Source organism: Tiliqua scincoides, chromosome 12 (assembly GCF_035046505.1).
Source record: "Tiliqua scincoides isolate rTilSci1 chromosome 12, rTilSci1.hap2, whole genome shotgun sequence".
Lineage (NCBI taxonomy): Eukaryota > Metazoa > Chordata > Lepidosauria > Squamata > Scincidae > Tiliqua > Tiliqua scincoides.
In genome coordinates, this window is record NC_089832.1 from 13261943 (window position 1) to 13284723 (window position 22781).

Here is a 22781-nt window from a genome sequence, read left to right on the forward strand (position 1 = left end):
GAATTGCAGTTTGTCTTTATTTAATAGCACCATCCGTCAGAGTAATAGAGATGGAGCAAAAGGTAACCTTATTCACCCAACCCGTCCTAATTGCTCGCCTAAAAAGCAGAGAGAAAAGTGGGGGCAAAGCAGGGGGGGCGAGTGGGGGGGGAACCCTGGATCTAATTGCAGCACGGAAATTAAAGTTGAACCACTTGAAAGCCAGGCCTACGCAACAGGCTCCTGCCTTGGAAGTTAAGTGCAAACAGATTCCAGTTGGAAAGACAATTAGAAAATCAGGAGACGATTTCAAAGCTAGAGAAAACTGGGATCGAAAAGAAAAAACAGTGTTCCTTTATGGATCAGATTCGAACCTCCATCACCTGTTTTGCTTTCCCCCTTTTGAACACTTGAAACAAATACATCCAGGCTGGTTTGCTGATCTGGAGAGCGCACAGCCCTTATCTAGGCAGACATCTCACCCTTTTGCGAACCTTGCTATCTGTCCCCTTTGCTTTAGAGCCAAGCAGGGAGGTGAGACGGCTGTCGAAGGTGGCAGAAAGCAATGCCATTTCGGGATGTAAAGAGACACGTCGGAGCCATACGGGATTAAGGAGGCATGAGCGACCCCACTGCTGGGCACCACAAGGGTTCAGCTGGCGTGAGCATTCCAAGCAAATGCTTGCAAACACCGGCAGCTTTGCAAGCCATCGTTGTGAGCGCGCACGAAAGCTTCAGCGCGTGCCCCAAATCTCAAGGCTTTTTAGTTTAGAAACAAAATACAGCGGCAACAAGGGGCCATGAGAGAGGTTTATAACAAAAAATGATCAAGCCTATTGTGAGTGATCAAATCTCAAGCCTATCATGAGTGGTTGGCAACCTTCAGTCTCGAAAGACTATGGTATAAGCCTACTGCACCCAGTATTCCCAGGCGGTCTTCCATCCAAGTACTAACCAGGCCTGACCCTGCTTAGCTTCCGAGATCAGACAAGATTGGGCATGTGCAGGGTAACAGTTGCTGTCTATCGTGAGTGATCAAATGCTATTTCTGGCATCTCCACCCAGGAGGAGAGCTTCTGAGGGCCGTCTCTCAGCTGGGAAAGGATAGTCTCCTGCCAAGGTGTCTAATAGCGCAATCCTAACTTGAGCCGGTATAGCCAGGCTGCACGGCCTGCGTGGTATCCAAAGCAGATTAAGAGCAGGCTAGAAGTCACCTTGGGAAAAGGGGATACTTTCCCCTTTATCCTAAGTAACGCCCCTGCTTTCCCTATGGGCCTACTCAGATCTCCACCAGCTATTTAGCTGGCACACATCCAAGAAGCTTGTGTAGGGCTGCCTAGCTTGGGAGTGGGTATTAGGATACAGCATGCGATGCTGTCAGCGATCCCACCCCCCCTCCTTGGTCCAATCCCCCCCTATTCCACCCTCCCCCTATTCTGCTGCGTCCTGCCTTGAAACGCCCCCTCCCAGCCTCTACACCGCCCTTCTGTCACTCTCTCACCCTCCATGCCACCTGGCACACACTTACCTGTGCCGGCCAGCACAGGGACTGGAGCTGGCACTGTCAGACCAGTGCACATCTTTGTGCTGGTGCTGCTTAGCTCTTGAGTCAATGCAACCGTGCCTTACAGCACATTTGTGTCACTTGGAGCCAGTGAAGAGAGGCCTGCACCAAGATGTTACATTAGGATTGGGCTGCCCAACAGATAATCTCCATCCCCACCACAAAAAAATGCCACTAGGGCACTGGACATACCCATAGCCACTGCCTTCCCCAGGCCAAAGGACTCTGCTTTTGGAAGGAAGGGAAAACAGAGAGATGGCAGAGGGCACAGTGAAAAATGTCCTCCCTTTGAGCCTCTGCAAGATGGCCTACATTCGTCTTGACCGTCCTTGCAAGCGATTAAACAGGGATGGTTGCTTTTCCAAGCACCCACAATTGAATGTTTGCAATATCAGTACAAGAAAGGGGGCAGAAGAGGGAGCTCAAAATGATCAGGGGGGCGGATGCCCCACTTTGCCTATAAGGAAAAGCAAGAGTAAGACACCACTAGTGTCCAAAATTGCTAAAATCACAGTCTGTAGGAATACCATCATGTGATATATCAATTGATGTGCATTATCTTGCAGAATGCAATGGATCAAACCATGTTGAAATATCTGTGTACTATCAAAACATATGGCCAAAAAACCAGCGGGGGCAGGGCGACGGTACATCACCACCCGGGCTGTTGTCCTGCCCACTGCATGGGAGGAGGTCCACCATAGGGGTGACACACTGGCCTCCCAAACCAGATGATGCAAACTTCAGAGTCTGGCAGAATCAACAGCAATGGACAAATTTTCCAAGGAAAATGCGCAGGACTTTTTTTTCATTAAATCAACATAATTGTTCTCATCGAGAAGCCAGCTGGAGGCTGCAATCCTAAACAAAGTCATGTACTCAAATAATGTGCACAGAGAGACTGCAGCCTTGATAGACACGGGGAATGCTGCAGGCATGATTGAAAACCAGTGTGGTGAAGCACTAGAGAGCATTGGATGTGGAGCTCAGAGATCGGAGTTCGAGGATAACTTGAGTTCGAGGAGGTCAAGGATCGAAGAGAGGATAACTTGAATACACATTTAGTTATTTGATTTTTCTCTGTAAACCGCTTTGTGAAGTTTTAGTTGAAAAGCGGTATATAAATACTGTTAATAATAATAATAATAATAATAATAATAATAATAATAATAATAATAGACTGTTCTTATCTTCTTGGACAGGACAATAAACTAAGTGGTGATAAGGTGGAGTCCTCTTATATTTAGCGGGGGGGAGCAACTGTGGCTGCAATCCTATCATAAGAACATAAGAACAGCCCCACTGGATCAGGCCATAGGCCCATCTAGTCCAGCTTCCTGTATCTCACAGTGGCCCACCAAATGCCCCAGGGAGCACACCAGACAACAAGAGACCTGCAAGGCTTTCTGGGAATTGTAGTTAAGAACATAAGAACAGCCCCACTGGATCAGGCGAAAGGCCCATCTAGTCCAGCTTCCTGAATCTCACAGTTGCCCACCAGACGTCTCCGCAAGCACACAGGACAACAAGAGACCTGCATCCTGGTGCCCTTCCTTGGTTTTGGCATTTGGAGGCAGCCTACTTCTAAAACCAGGAGGTTGCTCATACACATCGTGGTTTGTAACCTGTGATGGACCTTTTCCTCCAGAAACTTGTCCAATCTCCTTTTAAAGGCGTCCAGGCCAGACGCCATCACCACATCCTGTGGCAAGGAGTTCCACAGACCAACACTTTCAACACTTTCCTGGGAGCAAGCCCTATTGAACACAATAGAACTTACTTCTGAGTAGTCATGGATAGGACCGTGCCCTTTCCCTCTTCAGCCAGAATGGTGACTTGACCAATGGCTGTTGCTGATGTCTCTTTCCCATCTCCTTTTAGACCGTGAGCCTTTGGGGACGGGGAGCCATTGATTGATTTGCTTTGTTATGTAACCACTTTGTGAAGTACTTCTTGTTGAAAAATGTTATAAAAATATTTATTATTGATGATGATGATGATGATTTCACGTGGACCAGAAACATCAGGTCTCACACATAAGTTTTGTGAGATGCAAGACACTTTTCAAAAGACCCGTACGGATCGACCCACTGACACTGGTGGGTCTGGATGTCCTGACACTCCAGAGGCTGCCAAGGCAGGAGCTGTAGCTACAAGGGGTGGCGCGGTAAGAATTGCAGGCAACACAATGCGCTGTGTTAAGCGGACCTTCCCACTCGCCATCAGAGTCATTTTGGGCAGTGACAGCAACGCACAGGTGCTCCAATGGCTCCCCACAGCGAGTGAGAGGTGTGCTGTGGTGCCTGCAATAATTATCACACGGACTCCCCCCCCCCATAGGTACACTATTGGTGGGAAGGGATACCAGCAGCAACTGCCACAGCCAATCAGAGATGGAAATCAAAGCCATTGGTGCTGATGTTGCCAGGGAGACAACGGATGCTACTGCACCTGGACAGAGATGCTTGCAATCTTGCAAGCTTTCCTGTGAGGCCAGCATGGCTTTATGTGACCAGAGCAGGGTGTGAACCCAGGCACTCAGGAGAGGAATATAGCCAAGTGAACCTTGGAGAAAGAGGAATAAGGTAGACATGAACCCAGTCTGTGGCTCTCATTGGGGGACAAATCCAGACCGGACAACACCAGATTTCTGATGCGCTACAAAGTGATTCAACTTGTCAAATGAGCAAGAATGCTTAACTAGATGCATAAAAACACCACCCCAAAAACCAGAAGGCTATAGCTCTAGGTCTCCTTGTTTCACCCCTTTCACAAAAAGAGGGATCATCCAGCCAGCCAATTGTCATGTATCGCGTATTTCATCCCTCCACGGGCCTACTCTCAGGTTCTTTCTTCCTGAATAAACTACACCAAGGGGGAAATTTGCGTAGCACTGCACACCATTTACAAACTGCTTCCAAATAAATTAAGCGCGGCTGCAATTCATTAATCCCCGGGCACGGCCACTTCTGCGTTTGTGCTCAGCCTCGGAAAAAAAATCTTCGACTCGTAGATCCAGGGGTTGCACCTCTACCTCTCCTCCTCTCCCCACACCCCCTCCCCCAAGTACACAGATGGTGACCTTTTCTAAGCACGCCCTAGAGATGATCCATAATGTAAGTCAGAAAAAGGAGAGAGAAAACAAGGCAGATGCCACCGGAAAGAAAATTCAAGCCATAGCCAAAAAGAGGAGAAAACAAAAGTTGAGTCCCTTCAGTCTCATTGGACCAGAATCCCCCATCCTTCCCAAAAAGTTGGGAGTTGATGGAAAACAGGACAGAAGTGGCTTTCAATCAAGTTTTTTTTTACTGTTACAGAGGCTTGCGGACATGTCTGTGGGGCTCCCCGCATCCCCCCGGAGGCCAGCGCCCCCTTAGGTAAGCTGGAAACCCCCTTCCCCACAGCGGCGCGATCCTGGGGATCGCATCACTGCCATAGCCCCTACCCCTACACATTTACAGTGCTCCCAATTCCCTTTCAAGAGTTTAGGAAGCACTGCCCTAAACATTGCACTGTTGTGCATTCCCAGGCTAGAAGAACCAAGTGGCAAAATAATCGGGGAGAGCGGCACCAGACCACACTCACCCTCTTCAGTGACCAGTCCATAGGTCAGACCATGAGGTTGCCACCAGTACAAGATGGCTGATATGCTCTTGCACAACTCCCATCCGTTGCAAGGGGGCTTGTGCAAGAGAATTTCTCAGGAGATTGCGCTCCTATTTTATTGTTCGCAATTTGGGAGAATACGTTTGAGCATGAATTATAGATACACCAGAATGCTTTCAATGGATTTATTTCCTTTGCAAGCCACGTTTTGTGAAACAGACAGGAAGCAACGCTTTTAAATAAGTGACATTTTAAAAAGATAACTATATGTACTTGTTTGGTTGTTCTCCTTTGGCATTCCTCTCTCTCTCTCTCTCTCTCTCCCAACATTCCTTTTCCTTCTTTTTAAAATATGTAAAATTTCTTACCATTTGTTCAGTGCTTTCTAGGTGCACAAAGGGTTTCCCAATTATTCTTTTCATGCAACCTTTACAACTACCCTGTAAGGCAGGTCAGCGTCATCATTATCTTGCAGTTGGGGTTGAGACGGAGCAACGTTGCTAAGGCCGCCCAAGGCCCAATCCTGAACAACGTGTGCTGGCTCACCACCAGTGCACACTATCGCAAATGTGCCATAAGGCACACTTGCAGGAGTTAGCGCCAGCCCAGCACCAAAGCAGCCACACTGGGCCAGCGCCTGTTGGTGACTGGTGGAACGCAAGTCGGCGCAAGGGGAGGTAGGGGGGAGGCCTTCCAGGGTGGGGTGGGCAGGGGAAGGCGTGGGGGGGAGCAGTGTGGAACAGGTGGAATCGGCGGAGCTCTGTTCCACCTAATCCAGAGCCCAGCATTGGGCCTCCTAGCCCAACATGGGACTCCTTTACTCTGTGCCAGCTAAATAACTGGAACCGAGTCAAACAACTCATCACTTACTTTCCTTACTCAGCGGGTGAATGTCTCCTTTTGCCAAAGACTTGTTGAGAGCTGCCCACAGCTTCCCAAATGGCCATAAGATGCAGCGGCAGGCATTTCAGCGCCGCTGCAGCCTGGGGCACCAGACATCTCAGGATTGCGCTGTCAGATGGCCAAGGTGAGATGTGAACTCAGGACGTTCCCCATTCGCTATGCAGCATCTCAGTCACTAAGCTACACTAGCTCTCAGCACTGGACACAGATAGGCAGGCACATTTTATACTTACTCATCAGTCTGGCTTGTCTTGATCCGAGTATAATAAAAAGGGAAGAAAGAAATCAGGCAAGATGTTTCTCAGTGAAATCAATAGGACCTCTGGCATCGACTTCAAGGTGAGCTAAACGAGACCTCCTGACAACAAGATTTTCACCTGCATTTCCTCTCTGCATAAGCAAAAGCTAAAACAACACACACACAACACACACACACACACACACACACGCACACACATACTTGCACTGAGTTTTCAGTACAAAAAATCATCCTCAGTAAGCAGTTTGCAGGTGGCAAACTGGACTCCGTGTAAGCCCCAGATTTACGCACATCTCATTTGTCACATCAAATTGGAAAGCAAGCATCTGTTGGTACAATGGGCACATGGCTCTTATGCCCTTAGACAGAGGGGGGAAAAAATTACTTACTAAACATACACACTGCTTTTAATGCAGCACAACCAAAGTGACTTGCAAGTACAAAGCAATGCAGCACAACAAGAAATTTCATGTCTTGGCAGCCCAGTTCCATGGTCCAGGGCTGCCGCGAGATACAGAGGTGCTGAAATGGCCATGCTGTATCCTCCAGGGCTGTATCAGCTGCTAGAGCCTCCTTGGGAACAAATGGTCCCTTAACCAGTGTTGAACTCTGCTGGTGGCAATGGATCTCCTCAGATCCATGCCCTCTATTCAATGGGCGCAGAACCAAGTAGCCCATGTCAAGCAGAGCAAATCAGCAGGGGGATTTGGATTCGGTGACAGACTCTCCCCACCCCCCTCCTAGGCCCAATTCTCTCCCAGCCCACCCACCCTCCACCCAGGAGTCACTGTACGCGTCAAGGTACAAACATTCTTCAGCTTCTTCATCCACTGAACGGAACGTGCTGCAGTGTGTGAACCCTGGCCTAAGCAGTCTTACATGGGCTGCTCATATTTGCGCTAGCTAAATAGCGGGCACAGATCCAGGTAGATGCATAGGGCAGGCTGGGGCTTGACACGTGGCAAGGGGAAAAATTAGTGGCATAGCTAAGGGGGTGCAGGAGGTAGCAGCTGCACCGGGCATCAAGCTTTAGGGGGGCAACAAGCTGAGCTTGACACTAGTGACCAAAATTGTGAAAATCTTGGTATGTATGAATAATACCATCATGTTATATATCATTGGAAAGGTAATTTAATGCAGAATGCAATGAAACAAACAGCACTAGAATATCTGTATTCTATCAAAAGTTATGGCCAATTAACAAGAAATTGAAAACAAAACTGTCTTGTGGAACAAAAAGTGGATTTGCTTAACTACAAACTGATCTATGACACTGATTGTTCTGAGTGCCAATGAGATGTTACTATGATACAACATGGAACCAATAGCTTTTTATTTATTTACTTAATTAAATTTGATTTTATCATGCGGGGGGGGGCTACAAAATCTTCTTTGACCCCAGGTAGCAGATAGATGCCTTAGCTATGCCACTGATTGGGGGGAAAGCAGCAGAGCAAGTGGGTAATGAGCTGCTAGGGAAGGAGATGGGTTCCTCCCAATTTTCACTTTTTAAAAAGCCGAGGTGTGATGTCACTTCCGGCTGTGACATCACTTCCAGGGGCAACATTGTGAGCTTGGTACCGGGCTACACAATCATTAGCTACGCCACTGAGAAAAATATCCCCTTACTCTGAGGTGACCTCCAGCCTGCACCTAACTTACACTGGATACAGCTCAAGTCACGGTGGCTAGCCTGTTCCAGCGCAGATTGAGATTGGGCTGCGAGTAGGCTATGATGGATTCAGAATTCCCAGGGCAAAACTGTAACATACAAACAAGTTGTAAATGTATGTCTGGGGGGAAAAAAGAATAAGAAAAGCCTTAGGCACTTGTTTGTTCATTGTTTACCCAGGTCTCAAACAGTAGAGAGGGCCCCGTATTTTGCAGATTTCTTTTGTTCCGATCCCACATGTCCAACAGCTCCATGTTTGTGCTAAGTTGGAGTGACTTCATAGCAGGCTAAGCTGCTCAAATAAAAATTCAAACCATGTCACCCAAATGTAGTTGACAACATGTATAAAATGCAATTATGACTGTCATTTTATTACTGTTATTAATTTATTAGTATAATTGCAATTTTTTTTTTCAATGTCATAATGTGATAATAAAGGACTTGTCATTACGAAGTTAACCTCAGAACATCTCTGACCTCAGGGGAGGGTGCTCTCCGCTTTCAGTCCAAAATGAGCTGTCAGTTACCACAACGACATTTTGATGACTACATTATCTTGTAATTAAGTGTCTCAACAAATTTCTCCTTTTGATTGACAGGTAGTTAAGACTATCTTTGACCACAGGGCAATTCCTTTATATTTCAAGAATATTTCCGCTCTTTCCCCACCCCCAACCCCTGGCACCGAAAAGAGAAGATGAAAATTTAAAAATTAAAATGTTTGGAACTATATATATATATATTATATTTTATATTTTATAATATTCATGCTCAATATTCATGCTATTTTATTGACACGACACGAAAACTCTTCTGGGGAAGTTCTAAAAGTGCATCATTTACCATTTTTTTCTGCTTCCACTGTGGCCGGCAGCTTGGTCTCTCTAGAGCAGACATTTTCAACCATTGTCCCATGGCATACTGGTGTGCCACAAATGGTTCCCAGACGCACTGTAGGAATTTGGGAGAGTGTCATTTATTAGTAGGGCCACTGGAGATGTGAGCCCCAGACAGCATGCCTTGTCAATTGTAAAAAAAACCGATGGTGTGCCTTGACTGTTTTAGTGCCTTGCCAGTGTGCCGTGAGATGAGAAAGGTTGAAAGTCACTGCTCTAGATATCTTTCTCCCGCCTGGCGTTCCCAGGATTATGGGTTCTAATCCCCAGTATCTGTCTGCAAAAGTGGGGAGAAGGGCTGTACCATTAGCGTAATTATCTGCGGAACTACTTGCCACAAGACGAAGTGATGGCACCTGGCTTTGATGTCTTTAAAACGGAATTGGACAGACTGATGGTGGAAAAATCCATCACAGGTTACAAGCCATGAGGGGTATGTGTAACCTCTTGATTTTAGAAGTAGGCTGCCTCTGAATGCCAGGGGAAAGGGAGTGGTAGCAAGATGCAGGTCTCTTGTTGTCTTGTGTGCTCCCTGAGGGATCTGGTGGGCCACTGTGAGACACAGGAAGCTAGATGGGCAGGAGGTCTGGTCTAGAGGGTAGAGCCTCCATTAGCCCAAAGATAACATCAGAAGGTCGCCACTTTGATGACACCGGCAGCTCCCTGAAAGGCTGAGAATGGCGAGACCTTGAAGCAGCTGACAAGCCCAGCTGAGTGATTCCACCTGCTCTTGGTGTGAGCAAGAAGCGTCTTGGCTGCCCTCCATGTGAGAGATGGAGCTGCTTGTCAGCCTGCCTGGGAGAACTGGAGGCCAGAAGCGAGACCAAACCAGGAAGATCCATCTGAAATGTTGTTGGTTCTTGAAAGAGAGAATCTCTATGATTGTGAAAATCCCCTTGAGGGATTTAGAAACGCCTGCCTATGTAAACTGCCTTGAATAAAGTCAGAGGAGTAATCCGATGACCAGAAACGTGGTATATAATACCTAGTTATTATTATTATTAGACTAGATGGGCCTTTGGCCTGATCCAGCAGAGCTCTTATATACAAAGCCCCACATTGGTTTCAGGATAACCGCTATTTACATTGTGGTAGCTTTCAATGTTTAACTAGATGTTCAGGGCTGTGTTTCACTCTATTCTCTCTCTCAAGGAAAAAAAAACTAGGTCAAATCATGGATGGTTGGATGGGGCGAGATCCTTAAATTACCCAAAAGTGATGAGTTCAGGAGGCAACCAGCAGGAGATGAAAATTCTCTCTCACTACTTTGTTCTTGACAAGGGTAGTAGATACAAAACCATCCAGGTGAACTTGCACATCTGATCTCTACGGAGCCAAAATTAAAAATGCATCAGATCGCGGAGGTGCAAGGACGTTATTCTCTGGTAAGCTGCGCAAAATGGGTCGATGGTGCAATATTCATGAAGGTCACCGATTAATTTTTAAATTTTGAGAAATTACACATAAATACGTCTTCCATACTTCAGGTGCTAATTGGGTGGGAAATATATATATATATATATATATATATATATATATATATATATATATATATATATATATATATATATATATAAACCAAAAGGCACCCAAGTACATTTCAGTGTAAAATTTCAACCCAAGTCTCCACCTGTAAAACAAAGAAAAGCCTCCCTTCAATACTGAATTATGGTTTCTATAAATGCAGTTGGGTCATTTCTTTTGAGTGTGCAAAGCATTTTCACATGTATTCTCTTGATGCAGTAGTCATTACAACAACACTGGAACGTAAATACTATTACCCCCATTTTGCAGATGGGAAAGAGTGAGGCAGAGGCTTGCTGAAGGAGATAGCAAGAGTTTGTAAGCTGAGGTGAGATTTGAACCGGAGAAGCTTCAATTTGCAGCTCAGAGTGCAATCCTGACTCAGAAAAAGGCCTGCGGCAGCCTAGAAAACCCACACCAGCTCCTAGAGACTGAATTCAAACTCTGCAGCAGACCAGACAAGGGGGTGGAAGAGGGTGACGGGAGAGCACCACAGAGGCAGGGAATGGGCATTTTGGGGCAGGAGGAGAGCGGACCAGAAGACGGATCAGGATCAGGATGGGGGTGGGACTGGCCGATGCAGCCCACGCTGAATTCTAACCTCCATTTTTGGTCGGAAAAGCTTTACACAGATCTGAGTAGCCCCACTGGGGTGACTGGGGCTCAACACGAGGTAAGGGGGAAAATATCCCCTTGCCCCAAGTTGCCCCCCAGTCACCTCTTAACCTATACAGGATACAGTGCAGGCCACTTGGTCTGCCTGTTCCAGCACAGGTTAGGATTAGGCTGTCAGTCTCTTAAAATGCAACCTTATGCATTTACTCAGAAGTCAGTCCCATTATATTCAACGGGCTATAATGGCTCGTGTGTCTTGGGCCACAGGGCCTTTTGACAACTATGCGTGCAATATCAGCTCTTGTGGCTGATACTGTTAAGCCAGGACCTGGCCAAGATCTCTCTAAATTTTAGGGGCCTGGTCTTCTCCCCTGAACTGATAAACAGAACCAAACCTTTTGCTTCACATCATCTTTCAGATTCTCCGAACGAAGCCCCCATGAGTCGGTGGTGCAGGGGTATAGTTGCAGAACAGAAATGTTCCTTCTTTCATATGACAGCCCTCCAGGTATTTGAAGAGCGTTATCATATCACCTCTCAGACTTCTTGTTTCCAGACTGAACATACCAAGTTCCCTCAACCTTGCTTCATAGGGTTCTTGAAAGACAGAACCTTCTTCAATTGTAAAAATCCCTACAGGGATTTAGAACAGCCTGGCTATGTAAACCGCCTTGAATTAAAGTCCGAGGAGAAATCTGACGACCAAGAAAGGCAGTATATAAATACCTGTATTATTATTATTATTATTATCCAGCCCTCTGATCATTCTATCGCTCTCCTCTGAATCCACTCCAGTTTGGCTGCATCTTTCTTGAAGTGGGGTGTGCAGAACAGGACACAGCACTCCAGCTGAATTATGACCAATGTGGAGTAAAGAGGAACCACAACTTCTTGCAACTTGGAAACCACAGTTCCAATTCAGAGAGAGGCTTCTTCTAGTTGCATATAGCCAGTGCAGCTTGTAACCTGTGAAAGCCTTTTCATCCATCAATCTTTCCAATCCCCTTTTAAAGGCATCTAGGCCAGGCGCCATCACCCCATCCTGTGGCAAGTCTTCCCACAAATTAATTACACATTGGGTGAAAAACTATTTCCTTTTGTCTGTTCTGACCACAACTCTGTGACTTTTATTCCTCCTCCCACACCTTGCATTTGAAGAGGGGAGAGGACAGGAAGTATGGTGGAGAAGAAAACGGAAGGCCTAGAGTGTCTCTGGCACCATTAATCCATCACTCTCTTCCTCTCCTCTCCTGCTCTGTTCCTAACTTCCTTTTCAAACGCAAGGAAAGGGGGGAGGATTGCAGACCGCTCTAAGGGCCCAATACTATCCAATTTTCCAGTGCTGGTGCAGTTATGCCATTGGGCTGTGTGCCTCATTCTGTGGTGGACGGGCAGTCACCGGGGCCTTCTGAAGGTATGGGAACATGTGTTCCCTTACCATGGGGCTGCATTGTGGCTACACCTGAGCTGGAAATTGAGCCCTAAAATGGCTCCGAACATGTGCACTCTCCTCCATTCTGGTAGCACGACACATTTGGAATGCTCACTCTCGACTGTTATGTGCTTTTTGGATGTAGGCATCCTATTGCGATTTTTTTTTTTATACTTTTCCTTCAGGGATCGTTATTTTCCGGCATCCAGCACAGGAAGTTTCAAGGTCAGCATTACTTGAACAGTTGTAATAGTCCCCACAGAAAGATAAATATATATTGACTGGAGCTGAAGCTACGAATTTTGCAGTCGCTGAAGGTCAACGACCCCTCTGAGGTACTCTTCAACCTTCAAATGTCTATAGGTTAAATCGCTGATGGATTGCCCTGCTCTCTGCTGAAGGGAGGAAATGCACAGGCTCAGAGAGCGCAACCCTGAGCACCGCAGCTCAAGCACGAGTCCCCTTGAATTCCGGGGGACTCAGCCGTGCATAGCCGATGATAGGCTTACGTACATGTTGGGAGGAGAACAAAATAAAGGGAAGCTTGTATTTTTGTTGCAAACAAAGAAGCTGGCACTGGGTTGGATGGAGATAACGACAACTGTTTGGCATGGAATGATTGATGGCAAGCCAGGGAGGGAGGAGGTATGAACAGGCTGCTAGAGGGTTGGTCCAGAGCACAGTCTTCTGTGCTCCTGGAAGCCATTCTGCGGCAAGCCAGGGCAAAGGGAAGGGGTCACGCAGACCAGAAGTGGCTTCCTGGAGCACAGAAGAATGCTTTACAGGGTCGTGGAAAAGGCTGCATCAAGACAGTGTAGGTAAAACACTTTGCATACTCACAATATGCTAAGTATATCTTAGGCTCTACTGGAAAAATCATCATTTTCAACTGTCAATGGCCTTGCATTCATTGACAGAAAGGCAATGGAAAGAGGGGAGGAAGAGAGTCAGAAAGCAAGCAACATCTAGGTGGGTTGATGAGAACCATCTAAGAACCGTATTTTGGGCTCGGTTCCGGCTATGGATCTCCGAGAACGCTGTCCCCGGTGCCAGCAAACTCTAGTTTTCAGCTCTTGACTTCAAAATTCTAACCTGTTACCTATGTAACCTATGGAGTGGGAATCACCCCATAACAGGACTGGATTCATAAAAAAGAGTGAACTCTGCAGGATGCACAGATTTATCACAGAGGAGTGTCAAAAGGGCCAGCACCTTTATGGTACGGTCCTCTTATGGGATTGTCCCACTTCTGAGTGTCTGAGGAGCATTTCAGCCACATCACAGGACTAGATCCATGACAAGACTGGACTCTGGAGGATGCAAAGATTTATCATAGAGGAATGCCAAAAGGGTCAGCACCCTTGTGGTACAGTCATCGTATAAGGTTGTCCCATCATTGTGCGCATGAAGAGCATTTCTGCCACCACTACCATCACCGCTTCCTCACTGACGCTCCTCCTCTGGGCCTAGCTGAGTTCCTGGAATTCAAAAGATGCCAAAGGGGGGACTGTAACATCCTGACAAAGAGCAAGTCAAGCATCTTGCAAGAAGAGATGGCTGCCTAGGCTGCATTCTCTCCCCCCCCCCCCAACATCCAACCCCAGAAACCACAGCGAATGCTTACAAATTCAGCTCATGGCATCTTATTAAAAAGCAATAACCTTCTCTCTTTCTTATTCTTCTGTAAACTAATCAGAAACTAATGACTTGCACTAATTAAAAAGCTATAATTAGGAGAGACCTCATAAAACATTGCAAGGATTTCTGGTCAAGAATCTTTATACGATAAGCTGGCTCCTTGTGACAGTATCTCTGTTGTGTGGGAAAAGATCACAAAGACTAGACTTTGTGGGAATCTGACACCAGTTCTTAAAGGCACAGTGTTTCTAAGGACAGACTCCTCCTCCAGCACCTTCCATGCAGTCATTCAAGACGTAGAGGGGAACAGCATTGCACCTGCTAGCTCCGCCCTCAGCCGGCATGCAGTCACTGGCCCTGCCCCCTGATGTCCATGCACTAGGACAGGGGTTCCCAAAGTGCGTGTTGTGATGCCTTAGAGCATCAGGGCACACTTACAGGGACACCACGTGGTATTCTTGGTGGCCCTTCCTACCTGTTTCTCCGGGTACTCCCATCTTGGATCTTGCAAAGTCTCAAGAGATCCAAAAAGATGGTGCTCAAATCTCATGAGCTTTGGATGTCACCATCGTATGTATGTATGTATGTATGTATTTATTTAATAGTCTGCCTTTCTCCCCAAAGGGCATCCAAGGCGGCAAACAACAAATACATACAATACAAAAAAGGATTAAATGCAGCTAAAAAACATATATAATACAAATGTATAATTAGTTATCTATGGTTGGCAAACTTCAGTCTCGAAAGACTATGCATTCGAAAGGCATTATGTCAGAATGCCAGATGCAAGGGAGGGCACCAGGATGAGGTCCCTTTTTATCTGGTATGCTCCCTGGGGCATTTGGTGGGCCGCTGTGAGATACAGGAAGCTGGACTAGATGGGCCTATGGCCTGATCCAGTGGGGCTGTTCTTATGTTCTTATGACTATGGTATAAGCCTACAGCACCCGGTATTCCCAGGCGGTCTCCCATCCAAGTACTAACCAGGCCTGACCCTGCTTAGCTTCTGAGATCAGGCATGTGCAGGCTAACAGTTGCTGCTTTAGTTATATATAGACAATATAAAACAGAGCAGCCAGCAGTAAGAAGAGTCAATAAAAAACATTAAATAAATTCCTAAAAGCAATAATTATAGGGCCTCAAAGGGCTTCCTAAATAAAAATGCCTTCAGGCCTCATCGGAAAGTTAACAAAGAGGAAGCTGTCCTCGGCTCAAAGGGGAGGGAATTCCATCACACAGGCACCACCACCGAGAAGGCCCTGTTTCTGGCCGCTATCCTCCTGACTTCTCTCAATGATGGCACAGCTAACAGGGTCCACTCCGATGACCTAAGAAAATGGACCAAATCTGATGAGATTTTGTGTGCTCCAAGATGGTGCTGCTAACTGAACTGGGAAGAAGAGATGCAGGGGCATCGTTACCTGAGTAAGTTTGGGGCCCCCTGCACTTAGGAGGAATACAGGTACCGGGCCTACGTGAGAACCACAGACAATGAGGATCTTGCAAAAGTGCAGCTCATAGTATAAAGAACAGAATTTACACTGGAATTCTTGTAAATGGTTCACTTCCAAAAACTTAACACTGTTAGAAGTCGGACTTTCCAACCATAGTGGCTGTGACTTGGCCAACCGTCACACGGAGAACAAAGTTGAGCAGAAATGTTCATTGATTTGCATTACACATATGCCTTGGGAGGGCTTTGGGTGCCTAGCCAGCTTAGGTACCCTTTGGGGAGAAAGGTGAAGTATAAATCTAATAAATAAAAATAAAATATGCATTCTAGCAGTAGTAGCAACCCACAACCTGGTTATCATTACATGTAAATAAATAAAAATATTTCCTTCTAGATTTTCTAAAGTCTTGTAAACCTAGGTGGGTATGGTTGGTTGGCAACCTTCAGTCTTGAAAGACTATGGTATAAGCCTACAGCACCTGGTATTTCCAAGCGGTCTCCCATCCAAGTACTAACCAGGCCTGACCTTGCTTAGCTTCCGAGATCATGGTATAAGCATACAGCACCTGGTATTTCCAGGCGGTCTCCCATCCAAGTACTAACCAGGCCTGACCTTGCTTAGCTTCTGAGATCATGGTATAAGCCTACAGCACCTGGCATTCCCAGGCGGTCTCCCATCCAAGTACTAACCAGGCCTGACCCTGCTTAGCTTCCGAGATCAGACGAGATCGGGCATGTGGTATGATACAGTGTCATTTTCAAAAGTGGATCCCAGTCCTAAAAAATTTGGAAATCACTGATCTAGACAGCTAGCTCTTCAGGGTTTCAGATATTAGCCTTACCAGGAGCTGCCAGGGATTGAAGCTGGGGTTTCCTGTATGCAAAAGCAGGCCTGCTCTTCCTCCAAGCGAAACACACACACCCTACATTCCCCTGACAAGGTGCCAATTCCATTCACCATTACACAGAGCCCACCTGTCGCCCCTGAATTCTGGCGGGTCGATCTGCTCTTCAAACCACACTGCAAATTCAGAATGAGATCAACCGTTTCATTTTACCCATTTTAACCTTGAAATGCATTAAACTGGAAGATCTAAAATAATCAGACACATTGCTGTGGGCTGATGGGGATAAAAGCTCAGCTCTCAGGAAGATGGCCCAATTCACAATTTCTATTTATTTATTTTTTTTACTCCCTCCCCCCAATACTAGTGGGGATCTTTTGCTGATAGGATGGTTGCTTTATTTCCCAAGCTATTCAGAGAACCGTTGCCTTCATCATAATTAAACAGCTGCTGTAATCATCATAATAAATACAGTTTAAATTACATTGAAATTAATAGTGAGCTGTGATTCATAACATTAACTGTTAAAAAGGGGAGGGAAGGATTGATGCTTTTTTTCCCCCAGCTGAAACACACAGAACCATCCACGGTGGATTTTTCATATCTGAGTTGCTGTATTGATGTTAATTAAATTAGTAATTTCACCCAGTGCTTTTTCCTGTATTGGATAAACACAAAGAATGGCCCACAGGTGGAATGTGAGGGGGAAATTGAATTGGGGTGGGACAGGGAAACATCTATCACATTTAAATTGCGGAGAGTCACATTTAATTCACCTATAACAGAAATCAGACTTCTAAAAAGTCTGGTGTCCAATACAAATAATGATAATCCCTTCTGTAGCACTTTTAGAGTGTGCAAAACACTTCACAAATACAGGTAGTCTCCAACTTTGGGACATCAGACGAACAAACTTCTCATGTATACAGGTAGTCTCCAAGTTAAGAACATCCGAATTACAAACATCTCAGCTGCATTCTGCTTTTGTGAAGGAACAGTCATAGGATCATAGAGTTGGAAGGGATTCACAAGGTCATCTAGTCCAAACCCCCTGCCTGTAGCAGGAAATCCTCTAGAGCATCTCCATCCACTCAGACATTTTCACACAAGCATGATAGCACAGTTTTGGGAAGGTTCAGATCTGACTGCCAGCAGGTTCGGGGGGGGGGGATCCAGGATAAAGGAATCTGTGGGTTCCGAATCCACACACGATGCAAGCAGGCCTATATAGCTAGGAGCAGGGCCTTTTCAGTGGTAGCATCTACCTTATGGAACTCACTCCCATTCAAGGCCCTTAAAACTCCCAATCTGTACTCCCTTTGACACAAGGTAAAAACTTTCAATGTTTGATTTGGCTTTGGGATGAGTGACTTTTGGTTGCTGTTTGATGCAGCTCTAAAACTCGAGAGGCCAATAAAACAGTTGGGAGGAGTGATTTCACATCCTGGCCTGCCGCATCTCAGGTCATGCAAGCCCCCTTGATTAAATGCATCGTTCTTCAATCAGCAACTTCAGCCATTTGCCTAGAGGTTGTGGGGTGGGGGGTCTTTGTTTCAGCTCTAACAGCAGTGGCAAGGGGGATGAATACATTGTGCCTGCTGAGATCAATGTGGCTGTGGAGCATAATATTTTCTACAAGCACCTAAGCCAACTTTGTACAGATGGTCTGTAGCCTCTCCAACTTTATGGCAAAGAATAAAAGTGATATACTGTATATCATGGGGTTATTCACAAACGATTCCCAAAGATCACCTTTGCAACAAGGTACAAAAGAATGCTTTACAGGGCGTTTGGCTTGATGGGGGTGCAACAGCACCCTGCACAGCTAGCGGTTAGGAAAAGTCAGGCTGATCGAGACTGGCACGTACGTCGGCCCTGCATGATGCATGCCAATGTTAAAAGGACTCTTCCCCTTTCTGGAACTTTGCAGCCAGAGCAGAATTGTTCCTTAACTTCCAAAATGGTATCTCCTCCTCCACATCCACGTAGTCCATATAAAGGACTATGCAAAGGGAGGGGCTGTATGAAAGCATTCCCAATTGACCAAAACAAGTTTGGAGTGGTCAGTGGCATAGCTATGGGGGGGACGGTTCGCGAGATCCAAGATGGCAGCACCTGGCTCAGTTGGGACAAAGGGGTTGTGGGGCTGTTGTGACTAAGTTTAGGAACCACTGATGTATCCATACCACTGTTGCCACTCCCTTGTATCTGGCATTCAGAGACAAGCTACCTCTAAAACCCAGACTCTGCATCATGACTTGGAAGCAGTGATGGACTTTTCCTTCATCCATCTGTCCAATCCTCTGTTAAAGCCACCTAGGCCGTTACTAGCCACCTTGGGTGCCCTTAGGGGAGAAAGGCTAAATAAAAATCAAATTAATAATAATAATAATAATGATACCATGACAATATCCTGTGGCAAGGAGTTCCACAGATAATTACACACTGGGTAAACAAATTTTCTCCCCACTTTGAACCTTCCATCCTTTCTTCTGAAGGCAGGAAGGTGGGGACACTGCAGTTCAAGCTTTGTTGGACATCTTTGGCATGCCAGGTCGAGCTTACAATACCCCAACCTAACTCCATCTTGGTATAAACCTGGCTGCTCAGTTGCACAGTTGATGATATGAACTTCTGCAGAGCAGGGTCTGTTGTCCAGCTAGCACAGAACTGTGTGCGTTGACCAGCAGCGGCTCCCCCTGGGTTGAAGGCAGCTGCCACTCCCAGCCCGCCCTGAAGATGCCAGGATTAAACAGGCAAAGCTGGTGCGCTACCACCGAGCACCTTCACCCATCACTGCACTTTGCCTCTTAAGGACGCAGGCATCCGTCTGTGGTGTGCAGCGCATTTTGGCTGATTCCCAAATCTTTCCAGAGAGTTGCCCAACAAAACATAAAATGTCATAAGCCACGTTTTCCTTTCGCGGTTTTCCGAGAGGGAGTCAAAGCTTCTCTCCTGAGCCCTGGCGCCTCCGGAGTTAAATCCCACACGTCAATCCACTTTGCCAAATTGCCCCATTTAGAATATCTGATTTTTCTTTCCCTAATCGGCAGGCCCTGAAGTACTTATTCAGAGAGTTGCTTGCCTTGACACACTTTTTTTCAGCCCTCTCTTTTTGCTGGCAAAGAGTCCCACGACAGCTGCTCGCTCCCGTCATTTTCCCCTGCTTGCTTCTTGCCCCGTTTCCCCCCCCCAAACAGCTCCATGATCCCAAATGCTTAAAAAACCATGTTTCCATCTTCCTTTGCTTGGTAAAGACAAAAGCCTTTGGGGGGCGGGGGGTGGTAGGTTGGAGAGAGAGAGAGAGTTGTTCTTTCTTAATGTCATTTTTGAGCAACGCCACATCGATGTCCATGGATAATAAATCATCCCCATTTGCTCATCCCTGCCAACAACGGTTTTAATCTTCATTTGTGACGCGCACAGTCCGGTCTTGGGAGCATTTGATAAAATACGCAGTGACCATTTTTTTCTCTCTCTCTCTCTCTTTTCTTTCTACAGCTACCAGGTTGATTAAAACAAAAAAACAAAACAAGCCAGGAGGAAGGCAGAAGATAAACCGCGAGTCATTTCTGAAAACACAAAGCATCAGGGGCGGTCTACAATGATTTTCTTTAAGTAGGTTATCCTTTCACCCAAAATGACGAGGCAGCTCAATATTTATTTCGTCGAGGATGTCATTTAAATACGGTTTGGCACCTGCTCCCGGTAGACTGTGATCCTCAGTGGCTTACAATTTCACAGGGCTGAAAAAAGCAGCTTTGGGTTTCTTTTTTTTTTTTCATTTGTAACTCAGCTGCTCAGTTCAAAATCAATACAGAAGCTTCCCCACTGGCTGCTGGTTTATGGCTCCATCTATTTATTGTTTATTTATCAGAACAGGCATACCTTTCCCTCTCCAGCCAAAACTCCACAAGGTGGCTAAATCAGCTTTAAGATCTGGTGGAAATCTTAGAATTAGGACAATAATCAAAACTTAAAAAAAAAGAAAAAAGCCCTGCTTCAAATATACATTATTTATTTATTTAGATTAGACGATAAGGAGACCCCTTCTGCATCATAAGAACATAAGAACAGCCCCGCTGGATCAGGCCATAGGCCCATCTAGTCCAGCTTCCTGTATCTCACAGCGGCCCACCAAATGCCCCAGGGAGCACACCAGGTAACAAGAGACCTGCAAGGCTTCCTGGGAATTGTAGTTAAGAACATAAGAACAGCCCCACTGGATCAGGCCATAGGCCCATCTAGTCCAGCTTCCTGGATCTCACAGCGGCCCACCAAATGCCCCAGGGAGCACACCAGATAACAAGGAACCTGCATCCTGGTGCCCTCCCTTGCATCTGACATAGCCCATTTCCAAAATCAGGAGGTTACACATACACATCATGGCTTGTAACTCGTAATGGATTTTTCCTCCAGAAACTTGTCCAATCCCCTTTTAAAGACGTCCAGCCAGACGCCATCACCACATCCTGTGGCAAGGAGTTCCACAGACCAACCACATGCTGAGTAAAGAAATATTTTCTTTTGTCTTTTCTACTCAAGCCCATCTAGTCCAACTTCTTGTATCTCACAGTGGCCCACCAGATGCTTTGGGGGGGGGGGCACACAAGACCCCAAGATACTTGCATCTCGCAGGCACTCTCCTGCATCTGGCATTTTATTTACCCTCCAATAATAATAATAATAATAATAATAATAATAATAATAATAATAATAATACAGGTATTTCTATACTGCCTTTCTTGGTCCTCAGATTTCTCTTTAGATTTTATTCAAGGCGGTTTACATAGGCAGGCAAATTCAATCCCCGTAGGGATTTCTACAATTTGAAACAAGGTTTCTATCTTTCAAGAAACCACAACATTCAGATGTTTCACTCTGATCTGGTTTCACATTCTGGCCTCCATCCTCCCACGCTCAGAGCAGATGGAATAACTCGGCTCAGCTTGTCAGCTGCTTCAAGGTCGCACGGTGCCGGTGGCCTCGAACTGGCGACCTTCGGATGTTACCTTCAGGCAAATGGAGGCTCAACCCTCTAGACCAGACCTCCTGCCCAATGAAGACACCACCCTCAGCCTTGGGTTTAACTTGGGCCACTTTATGAAACCCAAGTGACCAATTTTTAAAATATGAAACCTATTGAACACACCATCTCTCTTCCTCGCCAGTCTGGGGTAGGCAAAAAAAAAAATAAACTGCCATCGATGGCCAGATTACAAAAAAAAAAAAATTCCTACCTGGCCCTCATGATGAGCGACCAGCTTATCTCAGACCGTACATACCCATCACGGCTTGTAACCTGTGATGGAGGGTTCCTCCAGAAATCTGTCCAATTTGCAAAGGGATGTGAATTCAAACTAGGGGGATCACACACCCCCTAAACCTGAGTATCACCTGAAAAGGTACATATCCCTGAGGAGGGAATTTCAGTGTTGGTGCTAGGGGCGGTCCTGGGTGGGATCAGAGGGGCAAAAGCCCCAAGTACCACACCAGTGAGGCCTGTGGGGACAGCACCACCACGCCACCTCAACCCGCCCTCTGGAATCATTCCACGGGCTGGGAAAGCCCTGTGCTGTCCACGGGCACTCCAAAAGCCTTCTGAGGCCTGCAGAGTGCGGTTCAACAGTACTTCCGGTTTCCAGAAAACTCCGGGGTCCTCAGAAGGCTTTCAGAGCACCCATGGATGTTGTGTGAGGCTCCATGTGGCTGGGTGAGTCTCCTCCATGGGGATCCATGGGAGGCATGTTGCAGGGAGGGGGGCAGGATGTTGCGGTCCTAAGCCTTGGGGCAGCTTAGGGGCCAGGTCCACAATTGGGTGGTGCCAGTACAGGCGCCCCCCATATCCACGGATCCAGTACCTGCGGATTGAGTTATCTGTGGATCTGTGGGGGGAGTGCACCTCCCATGGGCCCATTGGTTGGCAACTTTCAGTCTTGAAAGACTATGGCATAAGCCTACAGCACCTGGTATTCCCAGGCGGTCTCCCATCCAAGTACTAACCAGGCCTGACCCTGCTTAGCTTCCGAGATCAGACAAGATCGGAAGATAGTGTTCAGTATAGGGAGATGGTTGGCAACCTTCAGTCTCGAAAGACTATGGTAGAAGCCTACAGCACCCGGTATTCCCAGGCGGTCTCCCATCCAAGTACTAACCAGGCCTGACCCTGCTTAGCTTCCGAGATCAGACAAGATCAGGAGATAGTGTTCAGTATAGGGAGATGGTGGCAACCTTCAGTCTCGAAAGACTATGGCATAAGCATACAGTACCTGGTATTCCCAGGCGGTCTCCCATCCAAGTACTAACCAGGCCTGACCCTGCTTAGCTTCCGAGATCAGACAAGATCGGAAGATAGTGTTCAGTATAGGGAGATGGTGGGCAACCTTCAGTCTCAA

The 22781-nt window shown here is 46.5% G+C and overlaps 1 protein-coding gene and 1 pseudogene across 7 annotated transcripts in view; both read right to left on the bottom strand.

Annotated features, from left to right (window-relative positions):
- Positions 1-22781, bottom strand: part of DACH2 (dachshund family transcription factor 2) — a 340677-nt gene that overhangs the window by 260216 nt on the left and 57680 nt on the right. The window lies entirely within an intron of this gene.
- LOC136663500 (5S ribosomal RNA) lies at positions 22341-22463 on the bottom strand (annotated as a pseudogene).